Source organism: Balaenoptera musculus, chromosome 9 (assembly GCF_009873245.2).
Source record: "Balaenoptera musculus isolate JJ_BM4_2016_0621 chromosome 9, mBalMus1.pri.v3, whole genome shotgun sequence".
Taxonomy (NCBI): Eukaryota; Metazoa; Chordata; class Mammalia; order Artiodactyla; family Balaenopteridae; genus Balaenoptera; species Balaenoptera musculus.
The window spans coordinates 34,864,784-34,874,312 of NC_045793.1; the positions used below are offsets into that span (position 1 = coordinate 34,864,784).

General features: G+C 36.7%; 1 non-coding gene across 1 annotated transcript; it reads left to right on the top strand.

The window, feature by feature from the left end:
- Positions 1-1,423: 1,423 nt before the first annotated feature.
- On the top strand, positions 1,424-1,526 carry LOC118901426. The gene has a single exon (XR_005021394.1). It is a non-coding gene; the product is annotated as a U6 spliceosomal RNA (small nuclear RNA).
- The last annotated feature ends 8,003 nt before the right edge of the window (positions 1,527-9,529 follow it).

Here is a 9,529-nt window from a genome sequence, read left to right on the forward strand (position 1 = left end):
ATAAAATAGATAGTAAATGAACAAGTATATAAAATGGTAGGTGGTGGCACGTGCTCTTGAGAAAAGTAAATCAGAATAATTTGGATGGAGGAAAACAGGAAGAGGGTGCTGCTTCTGCAGAATGGTCAGGAAGAGCCTTTTGGGAAGGAAGATGTCCTTTGAGCAGGGATTGAAAAGAACAGGAAGAAGCATGTATATATCTGGGGGGAGACGTTTCAGAGAGAGTGAAGAAAAAGTACCAAGGGCTTATGGGGCGAGCTTGCTTGGCATGTTCCAAGGAGAGAAGGGAAGGCAGTGTGGCTAGAAAAGGATGAGCCAGGCAGGGACTGGTAAAAGATAAGCCCAGAGAAACCAGGGTGGAAACAGGGAGACCAGTTAGGAGGCTATGGCAGTAATTCTGTTGAATGGATGGTAGCTTTGACTATATTGTGATAAGAGGTGGCAGGATTCTGGGTGTATTTTGAAGATGCAGCTATTTGGATTTGCTGATGGATTGGAGTGGCATGTTAGAAAAAGTGAAGAATGACTAAGGTTTCGGCAAGTGGAAGACTAGAGTTGCCATTTACTGAGTTGGAGGAAACTGGAACTGGGGCACAGATGAAGAATGCATAAATAATTCTGTTTTGACCATGAAAAACTTTGACCATGAAAAATTTGAAAAAATTTTCAAATTCAAAGGGAGGTACTGAGTGAGCAGTTGAATACACAGAGTTCAGAGTAGTGGTTGGGCTGTTGTCAGTGTTTGGTAGCATTAAAGACATAGTATTAGGATGATGGTCATCAGGGGGATGCTGAGTCTCCCCCATCTTCTCCCCAGTCTCACTTACATGCTAGTATCTTGACTGTTTTGAGTCTGTATTAGTATTTTCAATTTTAATAAAAGTTCAGGAGATTTGTTAATAGAAAAAAAATCTGTTTAAGCATTATCCCCAGAAATATAGCAAGTAATATATCACTCATTCTTCATCCTACATCTGTCAGGAGGGTTGATTTAACTTATAGACCAAGAGAATAAATATTAGCAATAAAATAGATGTATTCATGTGTAATAATTTTTGGCATATTCCTGATCTTCAGTCCTACCCTCTTATATGATGCATTATTTCCTTTACTTATATTTTCAATATTCCCTTTGCTTATTTTCTTCTTACTTTTGCCGGAGCTTCCTTATTTACATTGTATAATACTTACTTTGCATTTTCTCTTCAACTTTCTTTAGAGTGCTAAGCAATCCCCACTTAAGCTCTCAAATGTTCTCATGCTCGTAACACTTCCTTCTCTGTCTTCTGTTCAGTGTCGACCCTCAGCAACTGGTGACATTTAACTTGGAGAAGGGCAGGACAAAATTGTGACTTAAATGTTCTCAATTCACTCCACAAGCCTTTGTGGAATAAGGCTCTTAGTATAATGTAAGTTTAAGATAGCGCTTGCTTCAGCGGCACATATACTGAAATTGGAACCATAGAGAGATTAGCATGGCCCCTGAGCAAGGTGACACACAAATCTGTGAAGTGTTCCATTTTTAAAAATAATAATAAGTTAGGATAGAGATCATTAACTCACTATCTTTTTGAAGACTCAAGTCTAGTTGATAAATACAATGTTCCCAGATTTAAAAAAATCAGAGGAAAACTACAGAACAATATAGAAATAATGGTAAAATTGTAGGGTACAAGCTGTACATACAAATGTTGAGGTGCAGTTGAGTAGCTGAGTACTGCAGTGGGATATTGTTTATCTCACAAAGGTTTACATTATCTTAATACATTTCCCATTACCTTAAATTATGGGAAGGCATTGTCAACTGAAAAAAAAAAAAGCACAGCCTGAAAGTTGAGAATAATGTTTTATTCAGGGACCTTATTAAGGACTATAGCCTGGAATGGCAGCCTCTCAGATAGCTCTGAGGGACTGTTCCAAAATGGTAAGGGAGGAACCAAGATATGTAGGAGTTTGTGCTGAAAAAAAAAAAAAAGACCCCCCAAAAAACAAAACCCCCAAAAAACAAAAAAACCCCAAAAACACAAAATGTAGTCAAACATCAAAAGATTACTGCTAATCACAAAAAACATCTCAAGTTAATGATTTTAGTGCTTTTCTATGTATGGGAAGATACAAGTCTGGGCTTATTGAAATCATTTTTTGATGTGCATCTTAACTACCTAGGGCCAGTATCCTGTTTTTCTCCACCCTGATTCCCCTCAGGGTGCACTGCTGGGGGTGGCTGCAGGGGCTGAGGGCTTGATGGCAGCAGCGTTCTTTGTTTACTGAAGTGGCAGGGGACTTATTTTGTCTACAGCATAACGTTGTGTTATGAAAAACATTAAACAACAGGTGAGGCAGGGTTGCTGACCATTCAAACTTAAATTGGGTGTCATTTGTGAAATACAAGTTAAACCATCATGAGATACCACTATGCACCTATTAGATTGCCTGTTTTTAAAAAGTGCTGTTGAAGATGTGACACAACCGAAATTCTTATACATTACTGGTGCAAATGCAAAATTGTACAGCTACTATAGAAAGCAGTTTGGCAGAGTTTGTAGTGGCTTTATTCATAATAGCCCCAAAGTGTAAAAATCAAAATGTCCTTCAACGAGACAAACTGATGCATTCATACAGTGAAATACCATAAAATAAAAAGAGAACAACTACTGGTACATGCAGTGAATGGATGAATCTCAATGCATTATGCTTAGTGAAAGAAGCCAAATTCGGAAGACTACTTCGTATTATGTAATCGTTCTGTTTTGACATTCTTTGAAGGTAGAACTAGGCACCAAATCAGAATTGCCAGGGGCTTTAGGCGTTGTGAGAGATGGACCACAAATAAGCATGAGGAAATTTCAGGGTGATGACACAGTTTGTATTTTGATTTTGGTGGTTATATGACTATATGTGTTTGTCAAAAGTCATAGAACTATACACTAAAAAAAGACAAATCCTACTGTATGTTAAATTATACCTCAATAAGCTTGGTTTTAAAAAATAGAGGAAGAAAAGATAAGAAAGTCTGTTTTCTGAAAATGATAATCCAGTGTTTTGGAGTTGAGTTTGAGTTTGAATAGTCTATCAGGTGAGAATAATACCTCATGTATACTATAATTAATTGTTTAATTGTTTTATTTTTATCATAAAAAAGTTCTTTCATTGACCAAGTATGTAGTTTTAGGAGGAATTCACCCACAGTAGGGAGGGAAGACAAGGACACCTACCTACATATACAATAAAAATAAATAAAAGGACATAAGATTGAGCAGTGCTAAAAGCTGTAACACATACTGGGTATCTCCCTCATGTAAAGTGTTTCTTGATTGTTTTACAACAATCCTTTAAGATGGATGCCATTATTATCATCTCTAGTTTACTGATGTGAGAATAGCTTCAGAGAATTTAAGTATTTTGTCTAGAACATGGATCAGCCAGGATTCAAACACAGATTTTTTTTGATTCCACAGTTTATGTTCTTTCTCTGATACCATCCTGTCTTCTAGATCATTCCCACAAATGTTTTCACAAAGATAGAATAGACTAAGTCTGAATTATTTTATATTTTAGCTAGAGTTATTAAATACTGAGTTCCCTTTCTCAGAAATTGAGGCTGCTCCGTAAATTATTGAGCACTTCTCCAGCCACTGAAGGCATGCACAATTTGGTTCTGGATCAATCCCCCACTGCTTACCCTTTACACCTATGCTCAGAATGATAATTTTGGGGGTGGGGGTCTTTGTCAGTCCTTCCAGATCTCTTCCAAGGTGTTCATATGTAGAAAGCAGAGAAAAATTAAGTTATTATGCAATCCAGGGTAACTAATTATTTAGATATACCTCTTACATACTGAGTCCTTTGAAGACCATATGCCCTGTAAGTAACTATAAATTCTTTAAAGATAAGAGCTATCATTATAGTTTCTGAGATATATCATAACATCAATTCCAAAACCCTTCACCTAGGTGATGTTCAGTAAACATATTTTGAGGGAGTAAAGGAATGAATGAAAATGGCAATAAAGAATAGAGTAAGAATCTTTGGAGTTGGATAGAGACTTGTATCCAAGTTCTAGCTATTCCATTTACTGTTTGGTTGACTTTGGGTTAATTATTTAACCTTACCGAGACTCACTTTTCTCTGCTATAAAATGAAGATAATAATAGCACCTATCAATTATTAGTTGTGAGAATTAAATGAGAAAAAGTATGGAATGTGCTTAGCACAGTTGCAAACATAGTAAGTGTTCAAGGTACAATGTTTATTAATGATATTTGTAAAATTCTCTTATTCCATATTGCTTCATTAATAATATGAATTATAAATTAATAATATTTAGATACTTCCCCAAATTTCATTTATTCTTTTACTTTTCATAATTCCTGCCACTCATGCATAATTTAGAGAGTGAGACTCTATGAGTAGAATGATTTAGTCCAGGTTTTAGTTGTTTTCCTTGAATCCAAGGGGAGGTGGTTGTGAGGGGAAGGATGAGTTGGGGTGGCAGCTCTGGGCTTTTCATGCATCTCCATGTCCACATCTACTGTCATCATTTTTCTGGAGTGGGAGTCATTCAAAAAAAGGTTATTTTGATATAAAATCATATTGGAACCCTATAAAATAAGTAACAAGAAACTTATTCTCATTTATTCATATGGTTAATGATTGGCGGCTCCAGGTATGGCTCGAGCATAAGCTGAGTCAACCTCTGGATTTACGACTGTTAAATTAACGTTGGAGGAGTGGGTCTATAAGGAACCAGTTTTCAAGAGAGCCTGAAGAGCCTCTCAGTACAGAACTTGTTCTGAAGGAAGGGAAAACTAGCTAGTGAGCTTTAGCTAGACACAAGGCCTTTGTGTCCAAAAGGAGAGGCTTTCTCTGAATAAGCATGGTAAACATCCTTTGGATTTGCCTTTAAGTTTAATCAGTAAGTCTGAGTCCTGAGGAAACTGGAATGGAGGTAGAGTGGATGAAATTAACAATGGAAAGAATTATTTCATGCAGAGTGAAAACACCACCAAACTTCATTGCATTGACGACTTGAGACCATTCGATTTTATTTTGTGTCCTCAAAATTTTTAGGAAATCAGCAGTTACCCGTTAGCCTTTAGCTGACCATACCTTCTGAGGTGCACTGGTTTTGATGTTTCTTTTAGCCGATGAACGTTTTCCCTGTTGTCTAAGTGATATCTGTTTCCATAGAACGAAGAGTAATTTAGCCCATACAAATTGTGACTTTGGCCGTTTTGCACTTCAACCAACTCTGCTAAGTGTTCACAGCCAGGGCAGCAACCAAGCCAGTAAAATAATGACAGTGCTTCAAAGTTGTGTTAAGAAATTGTAGTGATCCTATGTAGTTAGGTGTCCATTCAGTCTGAACAGAAAAGGCAAGGAGACAAAATATTGGTGAAAAAAGCCTAAAGCAAGTAATTAGTAGGAGGGGAAAGCAATGGCACATTTAGATTATTACACTTCACTTTGTATTGGTATCAGCTTCTGAATATTTCAGCAGCATTCATTTACATACCCACTGAGGATTGCTGAGCAGAAATTACCCTTTGTTCTCAGGCATAGAATTCAGTGGTGTTACAAGTTATGTCTAGACTTTGGCCCCTTCAAATAGAAAGAGCTTTGTGATGATATGTTAAATGATATGTAATCTTCACTTTTGTTAAGTAAAACCACAGGATTTTCCTACAGAATCATTTGTACGTGTCCACATCATAAGAACTGAAAATCTGTCTGTTGTGAAGATGCTCTTTGGTGAGAGTATTGTACAAGTAGTTCTGAAATGTAATGTGTGGTACCTGCATTTCAATTTCCTGTCACACCCATCCCTCCCAAGCCCTTTTCTGGTTCTACCACTCAAGCTCAGTAGAAGGTAAGTGTACTTTCCAGCATCACACAGTTAGTAGTTGAGGGACAGCACCCCAGGTCTGTGTGAGCCTACTACGCTGTTTCACTCCTCAGGCCTGGCTGGGCAGTGGCTTACTGCGGGCTGCCCCCTGAAGTCCAGGTGTCTGAGGCAAGTTGTTCTTAGGTGACTAAATGAGTATTAAATGCAAACTTTGTCATCTGCTGCTAAGAACTCTCTAGACCTTGCACACAGTTATTTGGACAGAAAAAAATTAGAAAGCAAGTATTAAACATCATACACAGATACTAAATAAAATTGAGTTGATAAGGTATGGAAAAGACAGAATAGAGAGGGAAAATATTTCCCCAAAGAACTTTCTAAATCACTAGAGTGTCTTTTTCAATCCATATTCTTCTCTCTTTCCACCCTTGCTCTGCAGTCTCCTCAAAGACCCTCTGCCAGGCAATTTCAGATGTATTATAAACATGCTCTTGTGAACAAGAGCGATAATTCTCCTCCATGCGGGACCCTGCTGCTGCTGACAATCAGCCCCAGGTAGCCTTTCACTTACCAATCGCTGTTGGCTCCAAAATAAGTTTTGAAAAAAGTGAATCGGAGCTTAGGATCCAAATGATAAGTAAAATGAAGGAATGCTTGTGTTTTCACAGCTTGTGTTTCTGAGGTGGTCAAAAGTCACTGAGCTGACCCACCCACGAGGGCCCTCATCATTGCATTCATCTATTAACAACCATTTCTGTTTGAGTTCAGGCTGCTGACCTTTTCTTTAGAGTCATGTTTGAAGATTAGCCTTGTAGTCAGGCTAATAGCAATTCCTCCAAAATAAACCACAACCTATATTTTCCTGTTATTCTGTTTTAAAGTTTTGGCTAGTTTATTAAACTTTTGACGTCTAGAAGCAGAGCATACCTTAGATATCACATTGGAAGCACCTATCAGAACACTATAGTGACATTATTATTTTTTAGAGATGATGTGAGTGGGAAAGAAGATTTTCACCTGCAAGAAGGGTGTTTTGGTCATTGACGTACTTAGCTGGTCACTAGTATTCCAGGATGATACAGACTTTAGTGTGACACCAGAATAAGTTTGAAAAAATTTAAAGCCTTCTAGTGTCAGGCCAGGATAGCTAGAATTTACTTAAGAAATTTTGGATGCCTCTCGCAACGGACTAGACTCTGGGCTGTGCTGGACTCTCCCTATCTTTCAGAAATTTTCATTCTTTTTGGTAGAAAATATGAGGCCCTGGAGAACTGCATGTGATACAGATTAGTGGGGACAACCAATGAGTTGGACATGTAACAGAACTCACAGAAGAAAGAAGCTGTTTTGGCTTGGGTAGTTAAGGAAGATTCAAGGAGGGGTGGCATAAAATAGAACTTAGATTTCACTGAGCGGAGATTTTCATTTTAAAATAATTAGCGAACAGTTCTATTTTTACTTGCCCAGTATGTTCAAAGATAGATACTGGATGCTGTGCACAAAGTTAAATATTGAAGTTTAGGAAATGCTGCTCTGAAAACAGAGAATTACAGAAGAATACCTAAATGTGCTTGTGGAGTCAGTTCAGTGAAAGTTTCAAAGTAAAATGTTGTTTGTGCTGATTCTTGAAAGGTTGGTAGCCTTCAGCAAGTGGGCAAGAATGCAAAACCATTTTAAGCCACCTTGACATCAAATATAATAAAGTTCATGAACTAAACATATGCCTAGGAGAAACTTAGATGTTAGATAATCCATTCACTGAGGGAAAAATGTTAAAACCATCTCTTTCTTTCATAGGATTTCTTTGAAGGAGATTTCATAAGTGCCCACTCACCTATTCCCATATTCCTCTGGAATACAAGCATACATACTCTTTGTTGGAACATTCACATTGGTTACAAATCTAAAGTTGAATATCCATTTCCCTTTTGATTGATTACTTGTGCTAGTAGGTAGTAAAGGTGGGGAATAAAGAATCACCTCCAGAGAAACTTTTATTTTGGTTTGAAATACAATCTGAGCTTTTCTGTAGGAGACTGAATAGGCTAGAAATCACATCCTTCTAGAGGCCACTGTTAACATGAGTCTGTGTATGCAGAGCTCCTGCTGACTGACAGCAGTCGGAGAGTAACTATGTAGAGGGGAAAAGTCAGTTTGTATTAAAGTTTAACTGGATATAATACGTGAAGTAAGCCCACAAAACTTTCACACACATTTTCAAAGATCAAAACAAACCATAACTAGCTGGATTTGAATGTAAGGAGCATTTGGAATATGTGTTTTTGTACTAACCAATAACCCCCATGTCTATGTGCTTATATAAATATGTCCATATAAAGAACCACGATACTTATCCTTGTTATTATATATTAAGGTGAGACAAACAGCTTTTTGCTGTTGACTGTCAGAGTGTTTTATTAAAAGCTTGTACTCTACTAAAGAAAACAAGGTCAGTGCTGGGGTAAATTTCTGGCAGATTATTTAAACTTCTGAGAGGGTGAATGCCATTTAGAAATAATGTGGTTTTTATTAAATAAATCTGTCTAATAATGTTAAGGTGCTATTTCAATTTTAAGGACAGACAAAGCCAATCTTAGGTACTAAGAGATGAGGGCAGAAGGTTGGGGTCAGGGCGAGGAAGGAGTTGAGTACTGGTTAGGACTGACACTGAGCACAGGAAAAAATGAAAAATAAAATTCCTGTTTCGTATTGAAGGGTGTTTTATTTATGTTTAAATTCCCTTTTGCTTTACTGAATTTTCAACAAAGTGAGGTATGATATTTGAGTATACTTGTACTGTGGAATTAAAACAATAGGTTTTCTTTAGACATATAAAAATAGGACCTTTTGTTTTCAATAACTCAGTGAAGATTAATAATAAAAGTTATAAAAGGTAAAGACAAGGGATATTGTTATTACGATTCAGTATGTCATGAAATGCAGACTTCGAAATGTTTAAAGTGAGTTTATATGTGTGTTTTCTTAAATTATCATAAGCTAGTGAACAAATTGCTGTCTTTTTAATCACTCAAAAATTCACAAGCCTAGAGAATCCCACTAAGGCCTAGAATTTTTGTGTGTTTACCTTATTTGATAAAATTATTTATCCCAAGAGAAAACATTTAAAATCTTGTTAGTTATTATCCTCATAGCACCTTTTTATATTCATTAGCTCTAAATTAATAAAAGTTTCATAATTTAGCTTTAAACACAGAATTAATAGTAGTACTGTTATACAAAAAATGTTTTGGGTGTGTTTTATTGAAACCAAAATGCTAACAAATCTTGAGAGCCTTGTAAACTGAAACTACATGAGATTGATATTTACATCTCTCAATGTATTGAAGTCTTAACAGGAGAACTATGATTATAGCTTTTGGATATTTGTCATCAATATGGTTTTGGTGGCCAGCGGGAATGTGTTTTGCTTTTTTGACGTGACTTAGACACAAAAGCCCAGGGACACCTAGTGAGACAAAAATCTCAATAACTGAAGGAAAATAATAAACAGTAAGAACCTTTACTCCTGTCAACCGTAGCAGATTCAAAACGTGTTACGGGATGATGATATAACACCGGGGATTTAGACATTGAAAAGCAACATGTTGTCCTTAGAATATTTTCTGTTAGCAAATTGGTCTTAGAGGAAGGAAGAAAAGAAGGAAGGAATGAAAAAAGAAAAAG